The sequence below is a fragment of the Polypterus senegalus genome, chromosome 3, assembly GCF_016835505.1.
Source record: "Polypterus senegalus isolate Bchr_013 chromosome 3, ASM1683550v1, whole genome shotgun sequence".
Taxonomy (NCBI): Eukaryota; Metazoa; Chordata; class Cladistia; order Polypteriformes; family Polypteridae; genus Polypterus; species Polypterus senegalus.
In genome coordinates this window covers 268,884,553-268,912,528 of record NC_053156.1, presented here as the reverse complement: position 1 = coordinate 268,912,528, position 27,976 = coordinate 268,884,553, and the positions used below count along the sequence as shown (strand labels likewise).

The following is a 27,976-nucleotide window of genomic DNA, read 5'->3' as shown; positions in this document are numbered from 1 at the left end:
GCTCTTTCCGTTTTCCCCCCCGAGTTATTTCGTACAGCATTTCTTCATGTTTAACTCTTCCTTTAACACCTCTGCCTACTCTTCTAAAATCTTTAACTCCGATATCCTTTAAAATGTTTGTTCATCTCCTGTTAAATGTTCCACACTCCAAATTCTTGCAAAATTATCTTTAAAGCCAAGTTTTTAGTGAACTGATGTTAAACTATTTTAACGTTTTAACTGCACAACGGCTGTTTGGGACTGTAACAGCTTTACATTGGCTTCAGGGGTCTGAATGGACGCGTGTTTAAGAGTGTAGCCTAAATATGTAGTGGAATACACAACTCAAAGGCCAGTTTTCAAATACAGAAATCACTCAGTCCTTCCATGTACATATAGTAATGTGGGAAATCATGGAAAAAAATAGAGTTTTAAAAAAGAAAAGTCAGTTCTCTAACATAAAATTACTGCCAGAAAGTAACACTGTTGTTGTGTGCAAAATCAGAAATTCACACAACAGTTCAGCCAGTTCAGGGTTAAATGCTGAGAGATTGAAGCATCCTGTTAAACTTTGATAACTCCATTCACTAATTCTAATGCAGTTTAAAAAAGAAAAACAAAATCCGAATTAATGCAAGAAGACAGAAATGTAGAGAGAGTATGGGCTTTACAAAATAAATGAGCTTTGCTATGCCAGAGGATGACGTCCTCCCCTGAGACAAACAAGAAGGTAGAAGAGCAATAGGATGAACTGGCTGCCCAGTTTGATTGTATCATTCAAAAACCAGCAACTCAAACAAATGAGCCCTTCTTTCTTCTTTCCAGAGCTTAAATTTCAGCACAAGATTAAGAGAAGCATTTGATTTACAGATCCACACTGTAACTTAATGTACTGTAGTAGGAAAATCTTTCTGCTCTTTCAAGACAGAAAATTGAAATAAAAGGCAGCAGTTATTTCTAAATTTATTAAAGTGTAAGTTCTACCACTGCAGTGGACACTAATATTAGACAGGAGCATTCTGAAACCAAAGCACAATAGACAGGAAAAAAACAAACCTTTTCTGGGATGGTTATTTTGAATGGGCGAGTGTGGCTGTCTCGAGTATCAGCCACAATCAAAATGATTTTTTTCGGCCGCACTTAACTACTGTAAATGCCCCTTTGTTAACCCTTCAGATATTCTAACATCAAAACACGTCAGAGTGCACATCCTTAGGTCTGAACCTCATTTGCAGGGTTGGGCCCTGCCAGGCACTGAATGCTGCCATGTTGGACTTGGCCACACAAAAATTAATTCAGTTTGGCAGGCCTAAAATGGATGGTAACATCACTCCCAGAATTCTTATCTTTGCTTTTACAATTTTTTTTTCTCCCATTTCTAATCTATTAAGCCACATCCTTCCTATTTGATTCATTTATTTTTCTCAGCTTCATGTTACCGTTCTTAACTTGCCACTTTTGCTGTGACTGATATAATCATCAGAGAATGACAAGTGCAGTATGTACAGTACATTTCTCTCAGCAAGTCCCTCCATGGTGACATCCTTACCTCTGGCACATCACTGTGACTCCGTAGCTTAAGATAATGTCAGTCACTTACACTGATCTCCACCAGACCGCCTTCCTGAAAGCTACCTTAAATGTGTAGACGAGGTTGGGGCCTTTCTGAGATGACTTTGTGGCTCAAGGTGAGTTGGTGTTATTTATTTATCATATATTGTATTTATTAAAGTTTTTTATATTTCTTTCCCCAAAGCATTTGTAGTATCCTCTGTTGTTCTTCCAAAAGAATAAAACCTATATCATTCTCTGCATAAAACAGATAATTATTGATGAGGCAGCGGACATGAAGAAAGGAGAAAGCCTGGCTTCATGGTGTCAAGCTAGTAGCCTACAGCTAAATGTCAGTAAAGCCAAGGAGCTGGCTGTGGACTTCAGCAGGAAGCAGCAGTGGTCCTACACCCCGCTGACCATCAAGGGGATCCCAGTGGCGAGGGTAAATACCTTGGAGTTAATATCTCGGAGCACTTGAGCAGGACCTTACACACACACACACACACACTGGTCACAAAGGCCAGACATCATTTGAGGCAGCTGAGGACATTTAGGGTATCCCCAGTGATACTTCCTATAAAGGCGCTATAAAAAGCATACTAACCGAGAGCATCATATCTGGTATGGCAGCTGCTCAGCACAAGACTGCAGAGAGTGACTGAAACAGCAAAGCTTCTCGCCAGGTGTTCTCTGCCCCCCGAGCCCCCATACAGGACATTTATAATGGGAGATGTGGAACGGGAGCAATCCAAATTATGAAAGACCCTTCACACCCCGTGAACTGCCTGTTCAAGCCGACTGATATCCGGGAAGACAATTCTGTAGTCTTATGGCCTTAACATGAGCTTCTACCCTCGGGCCATAAGATGACTTATTTAGGGCAAGCCAGTGCTGCTCAGCCCGTATTTATCTAAGTCATTTATTTTATTCACTTATTGACATAATACCCCTATCATATTCTCTATGTTTACATCTGTATCTACATTATCTATTACTTATGTTATTTCTCTAATGCAGCTAATCAGACTTGCGTTTCACAAGGTACAGGTTTGCTTTATTTAGTCACTTTTACACAAAAAAATATGAAATTTGCCTTCTCAGTTGCATTTAATAACGGACAAAGAAATAAAACAATGAGAGACAAGACAGGTTACGGTAAGGCAGTTCATATTTAAACAAAAACGGGTACAAGATACGTATCAAACTTCAATCATTTTCTCCAATATTCCTTATTAAAAAGTGTTATGGGCAAGTAAGAAAGGAATTTCTGGAGCGGTTTCTGTGGGTTTCCTTCCTGATTTATTGAAGTTAAGTTCTCCATGTAATGCCAGTTTCTTTAGCATTGTCCTCTGACACACACTTGCCAGATCAGCCCCAATAACTTCAGCTGCACGTTGTCCATGTATATTAGTGTATGTCACAGGTGTCCAGCTCTGGTCCTGGTGGGCCGCAGTGGCTGCAGGTCTTCATTCTAACCTTATTCTTAATTAGTGAGCCGTTTTTGCTGCTGATTAACTTGATTTGCCTTCGTTTTTATTGACGTGACTCAGACCCTTTAGTTGTTTCTTTTTCCTTAACGAGCAGCCAAACAATAAAGTGACACAAAACAAGCTGCCACGTGACCAGCTAACTGAAAATAAAGAAAGGTGAAGGTCTCAGTCATGTTGGTCTGCTCAGGTCACCAAAACGTCCTGACGGATGATGTGGCCGAATGAGTGCAGCAACAGGTCATGATATTCAAAAACGGCTTTAATTAACAGCAAGAATTGGCTTCTCATTAAGAAACTGGTTGGAGTGAAAATGGCTGGAGTTTAGCTGGTCATCTGTTGGCTAGTTTCACGTCTCATTTCTGTTTGGCTGCCATTTGATGAAGAAAAGAATCAATCCAGAGGCCTGAATCCTTACAAACAGGGCTACTAAAATGAAGGGAAAAAGAGTTAATTAGCAGTGAAAACTGGTCGCTGATTAGGGTTAGAATGGCAACCTGCAGCCACTGCGGCCCACCAGGACTGGAGCTGGACACCCCTGGTGTATGTGATGAATAAAAATGAATCTTGAAAAGACTAAAGACAAGTAAGGAAAAAAATATGCAAAATAGAGCAGGAATACCATAAATAACACATCTGTTTACAAAGGAAGTGCTCTGGAAAGATTACGCGTCCATTTGTTCTTACAGTGTAGAAGGCACACATGTAGACTCTGAGAGTGCAAGGTGTATGAAAGACTTTTTCTGCTGGGGGAAAAAAAATTATTTTTTAAAATGCTCTCTTGATACGCTGAGTAAACAAACCTCTTCTGGCTGCCTTGGGACAGGAGGGGTTTCTGATGACTGGAATGTGGTGCCAGGGTACCCTGTGGTGAAAAACTAAGCAGTGGGACCTCGACTACTAGGCTTACTGATGAATTGCCTTAGAAAAATATTTCAAGTTGCAGGCAACATGAATTAAAAAAAACAATGAAACATTTGCCTGAACTGTGATCCCAGACACAAGCACAGACTACACGGTCATTTGGCCTGACTTCAAAAGTGTGCCCTCCTAGACTGGGTTTTTAAACTTTAAATAATAGATCATGGAGGATGGAGGAAACTTGCATTGTTTTGCAAGCTGGCGATTGAACTGAGAACAATTTAGGGGTGAATGGCTGCAGTAACTTAGTGTGACTTGGCACTGTTCCTTTTCCTGTATTTCTTAACTATACAGAGTCAGATATTGTATTGAGAATTATAAATGACTGAAAAACAGAGAGCTAGTAAGGAGAAACAAGCATGTCAAGCAAGAACTAGACAATTACTGTACTTGTATAACTTAAGACATGAGATGTTAAACTAATCAAAGCAGGTAATGAAAAGTATCTGAGTGGTCTCAGGTATAGGAAAGATTTAATTTAATATTGTTTCTTTGTATCAGTATACTGCTGCTGGAGTATGTGAATTTCCCCTTGGGATTAATAAAGTATCTATCTATCTATCTATCTATCTATCTATTAGTAAAAGGCTTATAATAAACTGATTTCAAAAACCCCGCTGCAGTTATAAAATGTGTCGTGCAGAACTCGTAATTGTAAAACCCATCACCACTAGGTGTCGCCCAAGCGCAATATACAGCTTTTACAGTTTGTGACGCCTGCAAAAATGTGTGCTTGGTAGCAAAATATTTACCTTGTAAATGTATGTTTGTGGGGCATCATTAATTAAAATATTAACCAGAATTAATCCTTTTACACCCATAAGGTAGACTTAAAAAAATAAATAAATAAAAAGTGATGCTTAAGCTTGATAAAAGTATGAATTACAATTAAGTCCATCAAGGGTCTGATCTTCAAGAACTGCATCTACCCCGTACCCACCACAACAGCAATAAAAAAACGCCACCCTAACCCGGACCGACACAGGCAGGACACGGGTTCAACACAACACCCGGCTTCATTTACAGTACACAAAACACCGACATCCTGTCCCTTCTCGCCTCCACTCCTCCTCAGGCTTTGTCTTCTTCCTCCATTGGAGTGAGGCGGCTCCTCTTATTCCGGTCCCAGGAGTGTTTCAGGTAGCTTGTCACTCTTACCTGGAATCACTCCCAGGTGTGGTAGAATTCCATTATAGGGCTCTGCAGCTCCCCCTGGCAGCCCCCCAAAGAACCAAACAGGGCTTCACCAAACTCCATTTCCCAACATGCCCTGTGGGAAGCCGTGGTGCCACGGCCGCCCAGAAGCGCTGCCCTCTAGTGTCCCAGGGGAGGTATTGCCTCCACAATGCCCTCTCCCCTGGTCCTTCCTCTACGTTTGTGTCCCAGCCAGGTAGTGGCCATGGCTGCCCATCACACTATCTAGTTGCACCATTGTTAAAAAATGATCACCAGTTGTGTCTTCGTTCTCGCCATTGGTACCATACCTCAGGGGTTTAGGAGTGCATCCCATAACTCAGTAGCTGCTTGATTCAGTGGGCTTCTCTTGAATTGATGTTGTCAGCCCCAGCACACCACAGAGCTCTAGATATGTAAAGGACGTCACTGCCCACAGTAAAGGAACTCGGTCTCCTGAGGTGAAAAGCCTGCTCAGCCCTTACTACCATACAGTAGTTCCTTTGTGTTACAAGATCAGTCTAACCCGTCGTTGACGTGGACTCCCGAGTATCTCTATGAGTGCACCACCTCCTCGTCCACTTCCTAAACGGAGACTCTTGTGTGTGGCAAAAATCATTCACCATTTCCTTGGTTTTACAAATGTCAAGTTGCAGACAATTTGCTTTATGCCAAGAAACCAAGTTCTTCACCTGACTCCTCTGTCCCATCCCTCTTGACACGGTGAGGTGTACAGCAGGGGTGCCCACACTTTTTCGGCTTGTGAGCTACTTTTAAAATGACCAGGTCTAAATGATCTACCTACATTAAAAATGCTATATCGGCTGTCCGATTAACTGCCATTTTAGTTCCCTCTCCTTTCTCTTTCTCAGATCGCTTTTTTGGAAGGAAGTCAGTTTCGTAGTTTTTATGAACAGTTCAAAAGTGCCTTTCCACATTTTCCTTCTTTGGAATAGCAATGATAGATCGACAGATCAGACAAACGCACTTCGATTGTGACATTGTGAGAGAAAAAATCCTCTTCTAATTCCACATCCAGCCCATACCCTCCCGAAACAATTTTTTTTAAATCCCATCGATATAAATTGGAAGGCTAACTAGATCACAGCCAGAGTTTTGTAGTAGCTCGCGTGTTTGATCGTGCATGTGGGATGACCAGCGTGTTAGAAGAAAAGAGATCTCAGACTGGCCTCCATGTATGTCAATCAAGTGGCAAATGCCATAGGGAGGATATATGATAGACTAACGTTTAAAAATGTTTTTGAATGCAATGCGATCTTCCTGCACTCAATTTGTGATCTACCGGTCGATCGCGATCGACATCTTGGGCACCCCTGGTGTACAGCATGAACAAAAAGCAGACAGGACTGTTCCTTGGTGTACGTACCCCAGTGTTGCTCACAGTCCTTGGGCCTCACAAACTGTGGCCTGCCCAACAAATAGTCCATTATGCAGAACACCATCGACTCTTCCACCTGCATACCTTTGAGCTTAGCCCTGAACAGAGTTGGCTGGATGGTGCCAAAGGTACTGGAGAAAATTTCTTTAAAAGAAATTTGGAATTTTTTAATAAGTTAAAGACTACTTGGAATTATTTAATAAGTATTCATGGACAAAATATAATTAACATCAGTTTGTGATTCAGATATTTTTTTAGGCCAGCAGAGAAGGACCCGACGGCCCACCACTGGGAGAAATAAAAAAAAAAACCAGAAAACCATAATCCTGACGGTGCCACCAGCTTTGTCCGGGTGGGAGTAAGGCTTGTAGAGCAGAGAGATGATTGCATCTTCCACTCCAATCTTTGTCCAATTGGCAAAATGCATGGAGTCCAGGAGGTCTTTCACAAGAGAGTTCATAAAGTCCAGGAGCAGCCACTCAAAGATCTTCATGACATGCCGCTAATCTGTAGTTATTATGGGACGAGGCGCCTGTCTGCATTGCAGGCATGTTAAAATACTAAAGGAGCGTAACCCTTACGGCTGCCAATGCACCGTCATTGATCATTCTGTGCTGTAGATGTAGAATTGTGCCAAGTTTGCCAATGAATTTGATTAGTGCATCCACATTGGCCCGGGTAAATGTTTTCTTCAGTTTAACACAAGAATCCCTCTTGTTGCAATAAAGTGTCCCAAAGCAATTCAGCCTTCTGCAGTTCCCATGAACCATCACAGATTGTTCCTGTGCTCTTTTACACATGTGAGAAGGTGCCAAGTTTGACACTGAATTTTACCAGTGTACCCACACTAATGTAATCAAAATGTGAAATGGTTCTTTGAATTTTTGATTAGGCTCAGTGACACCAAACATTTGTTAATTACATTTTACAAGAAAAGCTGTGTGAATAAGTGGCTACGTTCAGCCTTTAAGATTTGCGTATTTACAAAACTATACACCTGTATATCATGTGGTGAATGGCCGACGACGTCTCTTCCTTGGAAGGACCGGGGGAACAAGTGTGGACAGAGCATTACCTCCCCCCTGAAACGCTAGTATGGCAGCCCCCCTTATGAGAGATGGAGTTGGATACAGCCCTGTTGGGATCCAGGGGTGCCACCAGGGGTCGCTGCAGCTGTTCCTGAGCCCGTGTGGGCGGGTCTTCTGCCACACCCAGAAGTGGGGCAACGAGCACCTTATATAAGGGGTCAGCGGACATTACTCGATGAGCCAGAGCCAGGAGGAGTGGAGAAGAATAAGAAAGAGAAGAAAAAGGGAGTGGAGAAGAATAAGAAAGAGAAGAAAAAGGATTGTGTGTTGTGCCTGTGGGAAACGAGGTGAAGAAAAATACAAAACTTCTCAAGTGTGCCTCCTGCGTCTGTCTGTGTCGGGTTGAGTGGCTGCTATGCCCTCTAGAGTTGTCACAATCGTCATAAACAACAATTGCAAAACGATTCGTTGCTTGGGTTCATACAGGTAGAGAACTGATAAACAGCTTCTTGCACACTGTTACCACTTGTGAGTGTCAAGCCGGTGAGCGGCGTTCTTACAGTGAATTGTGCAAAAGGTATTCCTGTCCTTAGAAGGCACATGTGGGCTCCAATAGAGAGAGAGAGGAGGAAAACGTTGCATTATGGGTAGCGAAATGCAATATCAGTCATGTTTGTTGTTGAACACCTGAACCTGCACAGGTTAGCAAGCCCTAAACCTCACCTGTTAGTACCTAATCCAAGACTCTACGATAAAATATACAGAAAGAATACTGTGGATTTTGACATTTCTTTGGCACGATAAACCTTATTGCCTTTTCATCCATTGTGTTTTTTTTAATGTAAACTCTGTAAACTGGATCTTATCAAAGGATGAAATCTGAACATGATATGCCTAGTTAGGTTCTGCTAACACTTGCCAGGGCTGACACAAGTGGAGTAATGTCTGGAATTTGGACACAGAGCAATGTGCTCTAATTGTGTGTTACAGTACTTCTCTGTCACTTTGAGACTTCACGTCATGTTTACTTCATCCATCGATCATCTCACTCACTTATTCACTTGGAAGCGATGCCTGTCCTGGTGGCAGTAGGGGGCAAAATGAAAAACCAACCCCAGACAGAGTGCCAGCCTCTCGCAGGACACAATCAAGCACACGCCAGTGCACACCAGGCCAGTTTAGAGCTACAGATTATCCATGGCATCAACAAAAGAAAGAATGAAAAATTCAACAGGAAGAACAGCAGAACAAATATTGAAGGACACCAATGGAAAATAATTAACATTGCCATTACGACAGAAACCAGCGGTACTAGGGTGTTAGCCATTATGGATGTAGTGAGAAGCCAAGCAAAGTGACACCTTTTATTGGCCTGAAGAAGGGGCCTGAGTTGCCTCAACAGCCTGCATATTGTAATCTTTTTAGTTGGCCAATAAAAGGTAGAAACCAGAAAACCTTTCTTTGGACTTTTGACCCATTGTGCTTTGTCATGTAAAGTAGGTTGAACTGTACAACTTTCTGTTGTTCAATAGCTTGGTGGGAATGCAATGAACGGTCTTCTGCTGCTTGAAGTGCTTGTCTTGCTCTCTTGTTCTACTAACAGATTTGCTTAGCGGCCATTCCAGCCACCAGTCTGCAATATCATCTGAACAAAAGCTAGTCTCTCACTTTGAGAACGTACTCACACACTTATTATGGGTTATTGCTTCTTTACGGGCATATCTGATCATTTATTTAAACATGTGGTATCGCTCCTTTAAAGATGTACAGTATACATTCAGTCTCCTTCCCTCAACATGCACCCATTTTTTCCACAGGAGGTTTGATCTATAAATCTATCTGGGCATCAGGACAGCAGAGTTGCGTGCGAATGCTCATTCGTATAAAGACCGTGTCACCAGCTATAAGGAAGCCCTCAAACAGGCAAGCCCACCCTTCACTCTACCACTGTTCCTGTTGTCTGGGGAAGCCCCAAAGGCCTGTTCTCCACAATTAGAAAGTTATTACAACCTTCTAACTCCGTTCAACCACCTGCTTCTACCAGCCTGCCTAATGAATTCTTAATTTTTTTCTTTTTATATTTTGTAGAGTGATTTTGATCTCCTCAACTTTGCCCATATATACTGCTCTAAAAATTAGAGGAACACTTTTTAATCCGAGTACAGCATCAAGTCAATGAAACTTCTGGGCTATTGATCTGGTCAGTTGTAGCGAAGGGGGTTGTTAATCAGTTTCAGCTGCATTGGTGTTAATGAAATTAACAACAGGGGCACTAAAGGGGCAACAATGAGATGACCCCCAAAACAGGAATGAATGGTTTAACAGGTGGAGGCCACTGACAGTTTTTTCACTCATTTTGCATTTGGCTACAGTCAGTGTCACTACTGGTAGCATGTGGCGATACCTGGACCCTACAGAGGTTGCACAGGTAGTCCAACTTCTCCAGGATGGCACATCAATACGTGTCATTGCCAGAAGGTTTGCTGTGTCTCCCTGCACAGTCTCAAGGGCATAAAAGAGATTCCAGGAGACAGGCAGTTACTCTAGGAGAGCTGGACAGGACTGTAGAAGGTCCTTAACCCATCAGCAAGACCAGTATCTGCACCTTTGGGCAAGGAGGAACAGGTTGAGCACTGCTGGAGCCCTACAGAATGACCTCCAGCAGGCCACTGGTGTGAATGTCTCTGACCTAAAAATCAGAAACGGACTTTCATGAGGGTGGCCTGAGGGCCAGACTTCCTCTAGTGGGCCCTGTGCCTGGCACCGTGGAACTCGATTTTCATTTGCCATAGAATACCAGAATTGGCAGGTCCACCACTGGAGCCCTGTGCTTCTCACAGAGGAGAGCAGGTTCACCCTGAGCACCTGTGACAGACGTGAAAGGATCTGGAGAAGTTGTGGAGAACGTTATGCTGCCTGTAACATCGTTCAGCATGACCGGTTTGGTGGTGGGTCAGTGATGGTCTGGAGAGGCATATTGATGGAGAGACGCACAGACCTCTACAGGCTAGACAACTGCACCTTGACTGCCATTAGGTTGACCCTATACTGGTGTAGTGGGTCCTGGGTTCCTCCTGGTGCACGACAATCCCCAGCCTCATGTGGTGAGAGTATAAAGGTAGTTCCTGAAGGATGAAGGACTTGATACCACTGACTGGCCCCCATGTTCACTAGCCAGACCTAAATCCAATAGAACACCTCTGGGACAGTATGTTTTGGTCCATGTGACACCGCCAGGTTGCACCTACGACTGTCCAGAAGCTCAGTGATGTTCAGGTCTGGGAGGAGATCCCTCAGGACACCACCCGTCATCTCATTAGGAGCATCTTGCCTGACATTGTCAGGCATGCATACAAGCACATGAGGGCCATATAAACTACAGAGTACGATTTAGAGTTGCTGCAATGAAATTTCAGCAAAATGGACGAGCCTGCCGCATCATTTTTTTACTTTGATTTTCTAGGTGTCTTTGAATTCAGCCCTCTGTAGATTGATAATTTTCATTTCCAAATGATGTGCCATCCCTTCATTCCTAACACATTATCCAGTCCATATCAGTAGAGATATTCAGCAGGATTTTTTTTCCCCATTGAGATCTGATGTCTTTTCAAAGTGTTCCTTTAATTTTTTTGAGCAGTTTTATATTTTTTATATTTTCCCATTTACTGTGTAGAGTTTATAACGGACAATGTTTCTAATTCAAGAGCCACTAAGTGACCATCTGCCTACTCACCTGCTCATGTCTTGCACATGTGGTCTTGTACTCCACACATTGTGTTATGTAACCTGACATTCTGTTAGCCTTCTTAATGGCTTCTGAACACTGTTGGAAAGTTGATAGCTTTGAGTCCACTATGACTCCTAAATCCTTCTCATAAAGTGTACTCTCGATTTTCCGACCGCCCATTGTGTATTCAAACCTAACATTTTTACTTCCTATGTGTAATACTTTACATTTACTGACATTCAATTTCATCTGCCCAAGCCTGTATGCTATCCAAGTCCTTCTGTAATGATATAACGGATTCCAAATTATCTGCTAATCCACCTGTCTTGGTATCATCTGCAAACTTAACCAGCTTGTTACTTATATTCCTATCTAAATCATTTATATATATTAAAAATAGCAGCGGCCCTAACACTGACCCCTGTGGAACACCACTCTTAACATCGGCCAGTTCTGAAGCGGTTCCTCGTCACCATCACCCTCGGCTTCCTGTGTCTGAGCCAATTCTGCACCCATCTAAAAACATCACCCTGAACTCCCACTTCTTTTAACTTGATGCCCAACCTCTCATGTGGCACCTTATCAACTGCTTCCTGAAAGTCCACATAAATAATATCATAAGCTCCACTTTGATCGTATGCTTTTGTTGCCTCCTCAGAATTCCAACATGTTAGTAAAACACGACCTCCCTCTTCTGAACCCATGCTGACTGTTCAGGATAACTCCTGTCCTTGTCATGTGTTGCTCAATCTTATCCTTAATAATTCCTTCCATTAATTTTTCTGTGATGCTTGTTAAGCTTACTGGCCTATAGTTGCTTGGATCTGCCCTGTCACCCTTTTTATATAATGGGATGATATTTGCCATTTCCCAGTCCTTCGGAATCTCTCCAGTGCACAGTGACTTCCTAAAAATACGTGTCAAGGGTTTATTTATGTACTCACTAGCCTCCTTAAGAACACAAGGATAAATATTATCTGGGCCTGGTGATTTGTTTGATTTCATCTTATTTAATCTGAGCAGCACTTCTCCCTCTACAATGTCACCAAATATTAACAACTCGGTCAAAGCACTTTGGAGATTTTTGGGCATTTAGTTTTTCTATTCTATCTTAAATACTGATGAATCAAAATGTTCTTTCTTAGTGGATTCCTGCTGCCTTAGATGAACTGCCCAATTTCAGCTAAATGGAAAATACTGTGTTTTTATTGATGAGTGAATGAGTCACTTAGTCCACTTTGCCGTATTTAGATAGACAGATACTGTAGATATCGCCTATGTTTATATACAGTCTGTCATTGTCCAACACGCTGTATCCTAACACAGGGCACTGGGGTCTGTTGGAGCCAATCCCAGCCAGCACAGGGATCAAGGCAGGAACAAGCCTGGGCAGGACGTGAGCCCACCGCAGGGCACGCACCCACACACCAAGCACACACTAGGGACAATTAAGAATTGTCAAACCACCTAACCTGCATGTCTTTGGACTGTGGGAGGAAACCAACGCAGACACGGGGAGAACCTGGGAAGCGAACCCGGGTCTCCTAACTGCAAGGCAGCAGCGCTACCACTGCGCCACCGTGCTGCCCTTTTATATACAGTGTAAAGAAAGCACAAACAGGCATAAAGATTTGGGGTTACCAGCCCCTTATACTGAAAAATAACCCACAATAATTCTGAATATTCGAGGTCAAATACATGAAACACATTCAGTATCGTATGACAGTTCAAAGATGGCGTCGGAGGAGTATTTATGGAGGAGGGGCCGGAACTGGAAGAATGCTGGGTAGGAGCCGTGATGGATGATGGGATCAATGACATCATGGGTAGTGGACAGAGGAAGGGCGCAAGGAGGGTACTACGGAAAACTGTAGGAGGTAGGCTCGTGGGGCGGTGCGTCTTTTCTTCTGTAAGAAACAAAGAGAGAAAGGTTAGTACCCCGCCACTCCCTCCTGGCGTATGTTTTTCTGATCGTATGAAGGTCCGTCCGCGGCCCCCTACTCACGCGCATGTGCGTGTGTGTGACAACAGTTATGTGTAATATATTTTAAGATTACCTCTACCACTGTTTTATTCCTTTTCCATATCCCAAATTTCTCTTGATTCTCCCACTAAGCTCCACCCCATGGATTTCCATATTTATTACATTTTTGCACTGTTCAGGAGCCCAGAAACATTATTTGGAAGATGTGCTACTAGAAATTCTTTGAATGAGGACATGATGATGTTGCGCTCCTTGATTATTTTCAACCCATATCAGTGTAAAAGAGGTATATAGTTACTAGATTGGTTTTGTTTCCCACAAAAGAAAGAAACGGGTACTTAAAATCATTTACATTGTGGCAGACGGCTGGGCCCCTTAACCAGGCTGAAACGCCTATGTGATGGAAGGACCAGGGGAGAGGACATGTTCATGGCAACACGAGAGGGCAACCCCCTGGATTGCATCAGGGCCATGGACTCAACCCTGCTAGGCCAGGGGGCGCTGGGACAGTTCTGGAGCCCTGGACTGCAGCACTTCCACCACACCTGGGAGTGCTGCCAGAAGAGGACCACACAGCACCTGGAGCACTATAAAGGAGTCGGGTGAAAGGTGGGCAAAGCGTGCATGGAGAGGAATTGAGGTGGCAGAAGAGAGAGAGAGAGAGAGTGAGAAAGAAAGGAGGAAAGAGAAGGACTGAGCTGTATTATTGTGGTGATTTGTGCACTCTGTCCTGGGAAGGCAACAAAAGAAATACACCGCGTGTTGTTTGCACTTGTGTGTGTCTCTGTGCCTGTCTGTGTGGAGGTTAGGGTGGCGGTAGGCACTGAAGGCTTTCACAACATGCAGATGAATTCAAATCTGTAAATGAAAGAAAATGTGACTCTGAAATTGTGAATTATGTTCATTAAGTTAGAACCCTCGTTTATCGCGGTTAATCCGTTCCAGACTCTACCGTGATAAATGAATTTTCGCGAAGTAGGATTCTTTATTTATAAATTGAATATTTTTGCAGTTAGAGTATAGAAAACCTGTTTACAACCTTCTAAATATGTTTTTTAGCATTATTAGAGCCCTCTAGACATGAAATAACACCCTTTAGTCACCATTACACTCGTATTACCCAATATATTAGACAAAATAAGAGAAAATAAGACATATTAGACGTTACAAATATCATATTACTAGACACACTCGCCTTTTAAGGCGACCGACTTTTATCCTCAATTTTGTGCGCTCCATGTGTACATCAGGCATGTAAGTGTAGGGAATGAGAACATTAAAGTGCCCATTCATAACATCTCACGAAAGTTTTTTTTTTATCCCCTCAAGTGCCTGTCCTAAGTCGTACAATGTCAGCCCGAATCTGTACCGCTAAAGACGGAGTTTCATGCACTAAATAAGCTATAGATGAGAATAAGCAAGCACCATCTCCCCTGATATTTACTACGCGGTGAGGTATTTGTACTCCATCAACATTCATTATTTCCAGAGACATAATTTTGTCTATTTTTCCAGCGCATCGCGCACAAAAGCAAGGGAACGATGAGAGCACCAGAACTCTGCTTACATCGCGTCGCTTCGTACCTCAAGCCGCAAGTTGTAAGTCTGTAATAAGCGGAATACCGCTACGCTTTGCACTCACGGGATGAAAGGACAATCCTGAACGCTTTTATATAGTAGATTATTGTACTGTACATTTAATTACACACAACCACTAACCTATGAAGGCATGACATCAGTAGGAGAGTCTTCAGAGGTGGTGCAGTATCTTCAGCAGGTGCGTCGTTGAAGAAGTACTAGGAGTAGGCAGTGGGTGTCTGGGTGCGCGGCTGAAGAACATCTTGATAGGCAGTTGCTGGCGCTGTCTTTTCATATACGTGAGGTGGCTTTTGTAGGGTATTGCCATCTTTGATCATATCCACGAGTTTCACCTTCTCAAGAATAGTTAGCATCTTCCTCCGGCGCTTAGTTTTATTGGCAGAAGGCTTAGAAAAAGCAGCACGTTTAGGAGCCATCATGGGGCTTAGATAAAAGTTCTCAGAAAGCGCATGCGTAGTGACGTAAGCATGTATGAGAAAGAATCGCGATAGAGTGAGGCCGTGAAAGTCAAAGCGTGATATAGCGAGGGATCACTGCATATTTTTAGTTTCTTCAAGAGAAAAAATGTGTATTAAAATGACAGTAGCTGTACTTTATAATGTAATAAGTCTTTTAAATAGTCTGCAGCAGAGTAGCAGTATTGGCAGTAAAGACTTCTCACAATAACCGGCATCTGCGTGTTGCAAGAAGTGCTGACATATTGAAGAGTCTGTTAGAGCTGGAAACCTTTCGACTTGTCACCCTTTTTCTTATTATGAATTAAAGTCTATCTTATTTTTTGATCTCCAATAAATGTGATTTAAAAAGCTGATAAACTTATCTGCAGTTTTTTTTTCTTGCTATTTTAAAGTAATCATTTTGCAATTGTTCTAACTTAGCCTAAATAGGCATTATGGGCCTGCATTATCCATCTGTCCATTTTACTGAACATGCTTTCTCCATTTTAAGGTTGTAGAGACAATACTGACTACATTAGATGCAAGGTAAACCCCAGCCTTATGTGAGATGCTGGTCCATCACAAGGCATACTGAACACCCAACCACACTTTTACTTGGCCAGATCAGAAGCTCCAATGTAACCTGCGCATGTTTGGAAAATCGGAATACCAGGACTGTTGGCAGCAGTGAGGAATACTAATATTCAGTGTACAGTGTAGTGGTATATAGCTACTCTCTCTCTCTCTCTATCTATCTATATCTATATCATATATATATATGCAACGATTTTATGTGACGTTTTCATGTCCCTTTTTTATCACGCTTTAAATCTGGCTTATTTTAAAACCTACATATATATATATATATATATATAATGTTGTCACACATGTGTGAGTAGGAGGCAGCTAAAGGGTCTGAGTAATTGTAATAAAAACTCCGACCAGTAGGCGGCAGAGTGTGCTCACCGTCTTTCTCAGTTCCCTACAGACCTTTCCTGTAAAATCCTACAAGATTGCGGCGCCGGGCCCTATGCTGACATCACGTCCGACCCAGACGACATCACTTCTGATTCCGGCCCTTTTGATGATGTCACTTCCTGTACAGGCCTTTAATGCCTCCATGTTTGTCCCTTGTGATCAGTTCTGTTTTGGACTCTGTGCTATGCACATCATTCTACTTATTTCGACTTTTGCAGCCGGGAAAAACAATATACGGGTGGCTGCCCCAAACCTTTATGATGTCTTGGACTCTTCCTTGTTACAATGTTTGGTATCACTCTTTTCAGAATTTATCGAACTTTAATGTGATGTTGTTAGATTTGCAGATTCTTATTCCGTTTTTAAATTATAAACTAAAAAATACGAGATGAGACTTTGTGCCAAGAGATTTAACCATGCCCTGGGGCCGGAAATAAAAGACAAAGAGTAGGACAGCTGCTGTACAGGCTTTTAAACCTTTGAAGCGCTGCGTGAAATGCAGATCACGTGGCGGCGGCTGCAATCCAGCAGCAAGCCAGATCGAGCAAAGAGGAGGTAAAAAAAAACTGTATTTGTTTCCCATTGTATCACCATTAAGAGGGGGTTTCGGAGGAGCGACCGTGTCTCCTTGGGGTGCGTTCAGCCCCACTCTTCACAACACGAGCGGCAGAGACGCAGGGTGGCTGGCACATAGCGCAGGTTGGGGCAGGGGGTGAACCCCCTAGTATTTAATAAGCTCCTATTTATATTACTCCTTTATATACAGTACAGTGTATTTCTTTCCACTTATTATCACCATTACATTTCTTGCTTTTCAATTCATTGTGCCTTGATTGCATTTTAGTTTCATTCTTCTGCCATATAAATCTTTGAGAAAGCATTTCTTGGGTTCCTTCACATGAAGAAGCTTCTTTGGTGAAGCTGTTAGTCAGATACTGAGTAGTTTATTGTAACAAAACAAGATTATTTTAGTTACTAGAGGTGCTACCACAGCCTGACATTTGAGGTTCTATAACTGCTGGACCCCAGACACACTGCAGAACCACAGCTGGTGACCTGTTCTCCATAACCTTCCAAGCTTCTGCACACTGCAACAGCACTGGCCCCTGTCCATCCATGGAACAAGCCCTCCCTGCTTGACACAAGTAACATATTTACACATGCACAATAAAAATGTGCAAACTCCGCATGGACAGTGACCAGGCCAGGAACTGAACTCGGGTCGCTGAAGCTGTGCAGCAACTGGGCCAACCACTGCCAGAAGTGTGGTGAACAGAGGCCACAGGAAGTGCCCAGAACGCACATGGCGGGCTTTCAAGCCATAGCACATTTTGTAGTTTACCTGCACCCCCAAGAAATGATGTAAAGACTATTCAGGTCAGCATCCACTCTGTCGCAGACTTTGGGTCCTAGAAGTCTTAGCAATTTAGGCAATATTTATATTAAAAACATTAGATTCAACTGCCATTTCAGTCTTCGTAATATTTCTAACAAAGGTGTTCTAACAAATCTACACGATTACAGAAATCATTTGTTAATTTTGCACATTTTTAACATACATTGACTTAGCTGACTCTTTCATGCTTCTGATTCTGGTCCATCTGTGGCTCATCCTGAGCTGTTTGATCGCAAGTGTCTTTTTATTGCTCCTCTTCGTTAAGAAACAGAAGCAGTCATGGCTTCAGACTTCTCAGGGGTTGAGTACAATTGATCTGCAAAGACACAAGTAAGAGCCAGTGTTACGTTACAGTAAAGACTTTTTTTCCATTATTTTTCTAGAGCTTTTGGTCATTATCACTTCAGAGAAAATCTACAATATTCCAATTTTTTTGCTCTGCAAAGAAGCAACTTCCATGAAAAGACCACCAGATTTCTATTTAAAAGCACTTCTTCTTTCAAAACCGTTTTGAGCTTTGTATGGTATGCTAAAGTGAATGCGTCAGGAAGGACTTCAGTATTTTGTTGCACGCAGCAGGCCATTACTCACAAAGAACTATGCTCTCCAAAACGGTTTTTAGCTTTTCTTTGAGGACAGACTTGGCCAGTTTCAAGGCACCTCTTGTCATTATTTAGTCCTGAACACCATGGTATCATGTTCTCTGTGTCTGGCCAATACTGTGAATTAGAATGATGGAGTAATGATAATAAAGAAGGAATTGTATTGTAATATGCTGCGTACTGAGGGAAGCAGACTCAGAGGGAAGTCTCGTCAAAAGCTACCCTTCATTTGAGGGAAACATCAGCTCATATTTCAAAAGAAATGTTGTAACGTAATCTGAGTTGATGTTCTCTGTAACTCCTTTAGCGCCGGAATGATGAAATATACCACACTGGAATCTTCTTTTTCTCTGTAAAGTGTCTAGCAATGGTGCAATCTGTGACTTGTGCGATATAAAAGTAAGACTGACACAGCCATCCACTTTTTCTGAGCCTGTTTCTGTAATGACTAGGTGGCCTGGTGCAAGACATGAACCATCTATGAATGAGACACGAGTACATCAATGAGAATGCTCACATCCACACCTTAACTTGACCAGTCTGCATTTTCCAGTAAATCTAACACACATCTCTTTGGGATAACAACAACATTTATTTATATAGCACATTTTCATACAAAAAGTAGCTCAAAGTGCTTTACATAATGAAGAATAGAAAAATAAAAGACACAGTAAGAAAATAAAATAAATCAACATTAATTACCATAGAATAAGTGTAAGGTCCAATGGCCAGGGTGGACAGAAAAAACAAAAAAAAAAACTCCAGACGGCTGGAGAAAAAAATAAAATCTGTAGGGATTCCAGACCATGAGACCGCCCAGTCCCCTCTGGGCACAATAAGGACAACCCATTAGTAAATGGAGAAAAAGACAAGGGGGGAACCTTCAAACTTCACACTGACAGGGAAGTAAGAATCAAAAAGCCATTTTGTAGGGGTGTGAGACAGCGGTAATATCCACCATTCCACAGTGCTGCTCAAAACTGATGCGTTTCCCCCAGGAGCAGCAACATTAGGATTCCCTGTTTGGCACCGAGCAAATCGCTGCTTTGGGATTTTCTGCAAAACCTGTATGATGCCAAAATGTTCCAATATCCACACAGCCAATGATTCTGTAACTGTGTCCTAAATAATTCTGTTGTTTTGTTTTTTAAACACGCTGAGAGACCCATTTAGTGGGTGATGCTATCCTCAGAGTTAATCTCTTAAACTGTGTATAGGACAAATGCTCGGTCTCTAACTGGTAATCTGCTCAGTGCTGTCATGGAGGTGAGTTCACCCTTATATCAGGCAGAGTGGTGGCTCTGAGGCTAGGGATCCACACTGGAAATCGGAAGGTTAACAATTCGAATCCCGTAAACGCCAAAAGGGACTCTGCTCTGTTGGGCCCTTAACCTGCAATTGCTGAGCGCTTTGAGTAGTGAGAAAAGCGCTATATAAATGCAAAGAATTATTATACTAGCCATGTGCGCCCAACTACGTTGCGCGTGTTAAAGTTGTCTGTGAAGGGCTCCCTGTTTAAACGCGGCTGCCAGTCGTGAACTGGGCCCTTCATCGCACAGCATTATGATTTTTTATAAGGGAAACAAAATTACAAAAGAAAACCCTTGGACATTGATTCGATAGGAACGGCCTACTCGGAATCACTGGCCGAATAGTAATTATGTGGTGGTGTAGGAGCATTTCTGTTTCTGTCCATTCACAGTCCGTCTGATTTACAGGATGCTGTCGTTTCCTCTCACGATGTCTTCTCAACCTTTCTCCAATCTCGCAGGTAGCTTTGTGGCAATCCAAAGAGTCAGGCAATATACACGGAGCAATGGTTATAAAAGGGGGACACATAGATATCCAGGCTCTTTAAAGCATAAATAGAGATCACTTCACTGACATGTGAGCAAGCCACAGTACAACTGTGAGACGCGCAGCACTCGCCGGCTACAATGTTACAATAATAATTTCCAGAACGTGCTGTTACGTTGGCATTCATTTTACCCAGTGTCTTTCTTTCATTCAAATGTTACATAGGCACGTACCTTTTATCTTCGGCAATCTCATTCTCTAACCAGGCCTCAGGAGCTAATCAGCGTAACACTGTCCACCACCCCTTTCGTTATTCCGGCACATTGTTGACATCCGGGAGTAACAACAACGTACTAAACTAGAAGGTGGTCTACGCATGCGTGGAATTTGCGGACAAACAAAGATCAAGATCTAAATGAAGATCTCTTTAGTTAATTTAAAGCACAACAATTTGTTTAGTTTGAATGTCTGTGTTTTGAGGTGTGACTGGCGTACTTCAGTCTTCAGTAGTATAAGCCTGGAGGAGATTCTTAATGCAATGCCCATGTTTTAGCTGTCTCTCTACTGCCATCTAGTGCTTCTTCTAATTCATTCACGGACAAATAAAGATCAAGACCCAAATGAAGATTATATATAGAGATGGTTCACAAAATGCTACCAGTTAAGACTACACAGCCCATTATGTGGACAAGCGGCCTGCAAACGGGTGGGTGGATGTCTGCATGCCTGACATCATCAGTGCAAGCTAGTGGGGTGTTCGTGTCAATAGTCGGAGAACTGAATGAAAATATATTGAGGGCAGTATTGGTTATTGTTATAAAACTTTAGTTTATATCATTTGTAATATTATTTTGACACTGCCCAGTAACTCCTAACCAACCTTGAAATGATGGTTAGCATCTTCATCAAGATTTCTTTCTTTAACAACGCCTTATGAGGATTATTCAACTATATTGACAAAATGTCTACAGCACAAATGGAGGAACTCCTTGGAAACCAGTGATGGCTGTATCATTCAGTCCTAACTAATCTTGCAATCATAAGAAAAGTTAAACCTCAAGATTAACTCTTTGACTAAGTGAACTGCTTATTTAGTGTGATTTTCGGTCCCTGCACTATCTATAGCTGTTTAATTTCGCTCAGGTTACTCTTTACGTGCAAGGCAGTGAAATTCTGATGAATGAACATCAGCATAAATAATTGATCTCTAATAATAATAATTCTTTGCATTTATATAGCACTTTTCTCACTACTCAAAGCGCTCAGCAATTGCAGGTTAAGGGCCCAACAGAGCAGAGTCCCTTTTGGCATTTACGGGATTCGAACCAGCAACCTTCCGATTGTCAGTGCAGACTCGTAGCCTCAGAGCCACCACTCCAGCCAATTGATGTCGACCCTCAGCCTGGTGTCTGGTCATCACAAGTGACCAGCCAGCCCTTTAGAACTGGGGTCGCCAAGTCCGGTCCTGGAGGACCACCGTGGCTGCAGGTTTTCATTCTAACCCTTTTTTTTTTAAATGAGTGCCCTATTTGTGCTGCTAATTAACTTCTTGTGAATTCGGCTGGCGCCCTGCCCAGGCTTTGTTTCCTGCCTTGCGCCCTGTGTTGGCTGGGATTGGCTCCAGCAGACCCCCGTGACCCTGTAGTTAGGATATAGCAGGTTGGATGATGGATGGATGGATGAATTGCTTTTTTAAGATTACTTCATTGTTCCTCTGAATTATCTTCACTTTCTTTCCTTGAATGGCACCCAAACAGAAATGAAAGGAGAAGTGAGGGAGCCAACAGAAGACCAACAGCTGCTTTAATGAGGCGCCAACTCTTGTCGTTAATTCTACCTGTTCTTTTAATTTCATGGCGTGTTGCTGCTCTCGTGGCACATTAGCAGACATTTCTGATATTGTTGATTTTCTCTGTTCTAACGGCACTATTCAAATGGTTTGTGGTCCTCAGCGGACCAACATTCCTGAGTTCTTCATCTTTCTTTATTTTCAGATAATGTATGATGGACACCAGTTGTTTTGGCTCATTTTGTATCTCATTAATGTTTGAAACAATAAGAAACAATTAAGGTGTCTGAGTCTTAAAGAGCAAATCAATTACAATTAGTTCAAAAGAAGTTAATTAACAGCAAAAACGGGACACTAATTAAGAAAAGGGTTAGATTGAAAACCTGCAGCCACTGCGGCCCTCCAGGACCGGAGTTGGCAACCCCTGCTTTAGAAAATAAGTAATCTGGTCAAATTCATTAAACAGAGACAGTACAAATCTGCACAGATATTTTGGTGTTGCCAGAATCCACTTCTTTTTTGGTAGTAGCGCTACTAGATAAACAAAGAGTAGTATTAGACAAGACAGTCCATCACAGCCAGATGTCAGAATGCAGCTGCTAGAATCCTAACTAGGAAAAGAACATCCAAGCACATTTCTCCAGTTTTGATGTCACTACACTGGTTGCCTGTGTCATTCAGGATTGAATTTAAAATATTGCTTATGGTTTATAAAGCCTTAAATAATCTCGCTCCATCTTATATATCGGAATGTCTGACACGTTATATTCCAAATCGTAACCTTAGATCTTCAAATGAGTGTCTCCTTAGAATTCCAAAAGCTAAACTTAAAAGAAGTGGTGAGGCGGCCTTCTGCTGCTATGCACCTAAAATCTGGAATAGCCTGCCAATAGGAATTTGCCAGGCTGATACAGTAGAGCACTTTAAAACACTGCTGAAAACACATTACTTTAACATGGCCTTCTCATAACTTCACTTTAACTTAATCCTGATACTCTGTATGTTCAATTCATCATAATAACTATTCATAGTGGCTCTAAAATCCGTACTGACCCCAACTCTCTCTTCTGTTTCTTTTTCTGCGCCACCACCACCTACTCAAAGCATCATGATGCACCAACATTGATGGACTGAAAGCCAGAAGTCTACGTGACCATCATCATCAGGTCCTTCCATGAAAACCCTAAACACAAAGAGGACTGTTTCATTTATGTTAGGTAGATTGCCCAGAGGGGACTTGGCGGTCTCTTGGTCTGGAACCCCTACAGATTTTATTTTTTTTTCTCCAGCCTTTGGAGTTTTTTTTGTTTTTTCTGTCCACCCTGGCCATCGGATCTTACTTATTCTATGTTAATTAATGTTGACTTATGTTTATTTTTTATTGTGTCTTCTATTTTTCTATTCATTTTGTAAAGCACTTTGAGCTACATTTTTTGTATGAAAATGTGCTATATAAATAAATGTTGATTGATTGACTGTAAAAAATCTGCAGCATCTTTGGCCCATGTGAACAGGTTTGTTCTAAAAATCAGAGAAATGAAGTGGGATGCAGCCTCTATCACCCAAGCCATTTCTTCATATCTTTTTGCTTTCAAAGCCAGCTCAGTCTCCGACAAACAGAATCATTTGATTATCGAGTGATTCAGGGACTTCACAAAAATATGAGTTTCAGGCCATCCAATGATAAACAAAAGGCTTCTGCCCTGCAGTCACTGAGTCTGTCTCATCCTTTCTCCGACTCTCATCATCTAATCATCTCTTATTTGTTTTCTTAACCTTTAATTCAAATATGCTTTCCCAAATAATTTAGCTCATGTTTAACTTGGTTCCATCTGACCCCTGTGTTTATCTCAACATCAACATATGCTGCTCCGAGTAACTGTTTAATTTATGGGCTCATTCGGGTTTGTGTCACAGGCAGTGTGTTAAGAGGCAGAAAGAGGTCCCTCACCAACTTAAGGAGCCACATCTGCAGCTAGCTAATGGAGATCTTCTGAGCAGCAGAATGGGTGGCTTTTCATACTAACATCCTGGGTTCAAGTCTCACCTTGGCCTGCTCAGGAAAGCCAACTAAAGAGAGAGTGGAAGCGCCATCCTGAGCAAACTTCTCACCAGTGACTTTTCCGCATTGTCATCTGCCTGTCCGTCATGATCATTCTTGGTGTTCCTTTAGTCTTCTAATCTTCTGTTTTGGCTTAATGAAAGGTGCAACGTATTGGCAGCTTTACATGAATACGTCGAATAGAGTTTTTCTGTATCATTCTTATTATGTTATTAAATGTGTTGTTTTTCCACAGCCCTCCTCGCCACTTGTTAAATACAATATGCAGCTCTCTTTATCCATGTGCCACCACTCATCTGATGTAGCAGGATCCCCATCCCTGATCTATAAAGCACCATCAATGCCTCTTGTCCTCCGTTCTTTCTGTAAAGCTATATGCTGTACCTTTTGTAATTTGATGTTATGATGATCAGAGATAACAAAATGGGTGTGATGCCTCCTAAAAGACAGGACCACGTCTTCAAAATCAGGGTAGCCTTAAAACTGCAATCCACAAGCTTCTGCGCTAGCAGACCTCAAAATTGGGGAGCTGGATTAAATAACTAGAAAAGTCCCACAAGAGGAAGGCCTTTTGGCTTATAAGAATGGGGCCAACAAAAGAATCTTGTAATAAATGTCAAGGATGTATTAAATAAATAGAAAAAAGCAACAATTTGCAAAATGAGCTGCCTAGAGGACAATCATAAGCACACAAGTCCAAATCACCATCCAGAAGAGAAAAATACAGACAGGAGCAAAATAAATCTAAGAAAAAATAGCAATGTACTTAATACTAGCCAACCCGCAGCGTACCATACGCCGCATAATCAGGCTGTTTTTTTTAATGATTTTTAAGCACAGGGAGAAAATGAACATTTGAAAAATCAGTAATGTAATAAATCAGCAAGAAAAGCAACTTTGTAACAATGCACGGAACAAACCAACACACAATCGTCTGTGACTGAATTTCTCGTCCAGTATGCACTGCCTGCTCATGTGCCCACATCTAACTCGGCACTCGAGTCGTTGTCGTCTTTGCACAGTCCAGATACACCTGTGACTCAAGTGGACTTTCTGTGTTCCTGCAGGAGCATCTAAGAAGACGTTTGTCACGGATCGAATTGCTGTATGTAGCGCGTAAAACAGTTTGCTATGGTGCACGCGGTCATGCGTCGTAACCGAAAAGTCGGTTTTTAAAGACTGCTCACTTCATTGTGTTTTAACCTCAGTTGTAAAGGATTGTTTTAAGGATCCCATGGGATACCCCTCGTAAACCGTTTTACACGCTGCATATGGCGATTCACCTCCGCGAGAAACATGCCTCTATGAACAGTCAACGTGGATCGGAGGTACATGACATGCACATGACATAACCTGACCTGCACTGCATGTGGCCTCTACGACAGACGAATATAAATGACGCCATTTTTTCTGTGTCGTCGCGTCGGCTCTGCGAGTTGTCGTCGAATCCAATGGTCTTGGAGTTGGTGGGCGTGGCTCTGCCCTGCGTGCGCCATGGGTGTCTTACTTGTCGGCGGCTTAGTGAATCCACGCCCCTTCCGGCATGCTTTCCATGGTTTTCTTGCCTTAGTGAATTATATATATATAGATTCTTCTGCGTCTGAGCCTTTTCTTCTCTGATTAAATAACTAGAGGGAAGGCTCAGGAGTTCTGAATTCATGGTGGGCTCTCCTCCAGGGGCTACACCCACCCACAATGCACAAGGAATATCAAGACATTTAAATGAACAGTACATAATTAAAGAAATTATTATATAAAAATATGAAAAATAATAGTTCAAAACTCACAATAAAACACATGTTGATTCATAACAGCAGAACTCTTTTTTTTGGTTGTTGGTTATGTAACATTATGAAAGCAGTGATCCCAGCCACGTTTTGCTTATCACTGTTACCTTTGTTATCTTAATGTAGATTTTCATTTTGTATTCAATTGCTTGGTGTGCCACAAACTCCATTTTTGTTTAAAATTTCAATCAAAGAAGCAATGAGGTAAACAGAAGATAGTGTTAACGTTAAAGTGAAACGAAAAGAGAAAACCGCGTTCAGGTTCATGTGTTACTGCTTTTCTAGAAGTGTATAGCGAGCTCCAAGAATCAATCAATCAATCAACATTTATTTATATAGCACATATTCATACAAAAAAATGTAGCTCAAAGTGCTTTACAAAATGAATAGAGAAATAGAAGACACAATAAAAAATAAACATAAGTCAACATTAATTAACATAGAATAAGAGTAAGGTCCGATGGCCAGGGTGGACAGAAAAAACAAAAAAAAAACTCCAAAGGCTGGAGAAAAAAATAAAATCTGTAGGGGTTCCAGACCAAGAGACCGCCAAGTCCCCTCTGGGCAATCTACCTAACATAAGTCAAACAGTCCTCTTTGTATTTAGGGTTTTCATGGAAGGACCTGATGATGATGGTCACGTAGACTTCTGGCTTTCAGTCCATCAATGTTGGTGCATCATGATGCTTTGAGTAGGTGGTGGTGGCGCAGGCCGCCACCACAAAGAAACCGGAAAAAGAAACAGAAGAGAGAGTTGGGGTCAGTATGGATTTTGGAGCCACTGTGAAGAAGGTGTGCAGAACCTCACAGACAAGTCAGCTAAATATCCCCTGCTGCCTCAGCTGGCAGGAATCAAACCCGACATGGTCTTCTGCAGTTCTGGCCCATTCGCCTCAAGTTTTAATGTGTTGTGCATTCTGAGATGCTTTTCTGCTCACCACAGCTGCACAGAGTGGTTATCTGAGTTACCGAAGCCTTTCTGTCAGTTCAGACCAGTCTGGCTATTCTCCTCTGACCTCTCCAATTAACAGGACATTTCCGTTGGCAGAACTGCCACTCACTGAATGTTTTTTTGCACCATACGCAGTAAACTGGAGACTGTTGTGCATTAAACCTCCAACAGATCAAGACAGAAATCCTGAACCCAGCCCGCTTTGCATTAATAATCATGCCACAGCTGAAAGCACTGAGATCACAATTCAGATGCTTATTATAAACATTAACTGAAGCTCCTGACCTGTAGCTGTTTGATTGTTTGCATTGATTGCACAGCTACCACAAGACTGGCTGATTAGATAATTCCATAAATATGCAGGTGCACATGTTATTAGTGAGTGTGTATACTACAACTGTACATACTGTATAGTGTCAACAGACATCAGTATCAGCACCCTGCACATTCAAACTAACATCAACATAACAAATTGTCATAGGTGCTGAATCCGATTTAGGGTGGTGGGGTTGCCTATCTGAGATGCTTTGGGCACAAGATGGGAATCAAATGTGCAAGGGATCCCAGACTTTTCCCAAGACTCACTCAAGTACACACCTATACGTGGTAGATTTTAGAATCCGCAATAAAACCTGACGTGCACTTTGGGTATATGGAGAAAAAACCCCATGCTGTCACAGGCAGGACATGCCACCTCCATACAGGCCGCAAGCACTCAAACTGGATGCTGGGTTTGTGAGGCTGCAGCTCTTAACACTGCAACACCACCTTTTAAAAACCATAGGACTTTGTAAAACTTAAAAATTACCCAAGAAAAGAAAAACAGAAAAAGCTCTGTCTTAATACATTATTATGATTACGAGATTTAAGAGGTTTATTGAAATAACAACAGAGCTGCACTGAAAAAAACGTCTTAACTTGTAAAGTTATCCCAGCGTTTACCTGTGATTTATCTGACATCTGGTTTGTCGTGCACGTGTATTCTGTTGTTAACAAGGTGACTGTCGAAATATAAAATAAAATTTAATTACACGGCGTCCGTGCTCTTCCGTGTCCTTGAATCCTTTTTCGTCGGTAACGAAACCACCAAAGTATCCACGTCTAGATACCATTGTTGATGAGGGATCACTGTCAACTTTTGGCAGTGTGCTGCCAGCAATTTTATATATGACATTTAAAAGGGGTGTGTTAGAGGAGCTGTCTTTTTCCTACCCCTTCACAGAGATGGAAGTCTGCTTACTGGGAGTTTGGCTCAACGGCGTTGCTCGATGGTGAGAAGCGCGGTACCGACACTCCCTTTAGAGCTTGGCGCCCTCCCCGATACT

At 42.1% G+C, this 27,976-nt stretch overlaps 1 long non-coding RNA gene across 1 annotated transcript; it reads right to left on the bottom strand.

Moving 5' to 3' along the window:
- Positions 1-12,967: 12,967 nt before the first annotated feature.
- LOC120526153 lies at positions 12,968-27,910 on the bottom strand. Its single transcript, XR_005633082.1, has 3 exons — positions 27,594-27,910; positions 17,826-17,978; positions 12,968-13,175 (listed from the first exon to the last, which is right to left on the bottom strand). It is a non-coding gene; the product is annotated as an uncharacterized LOC120526153 (long non-coding RNA).
- Between the last annotated feature and the right edge of the window lie 66 nt (positions 27,911-27,976).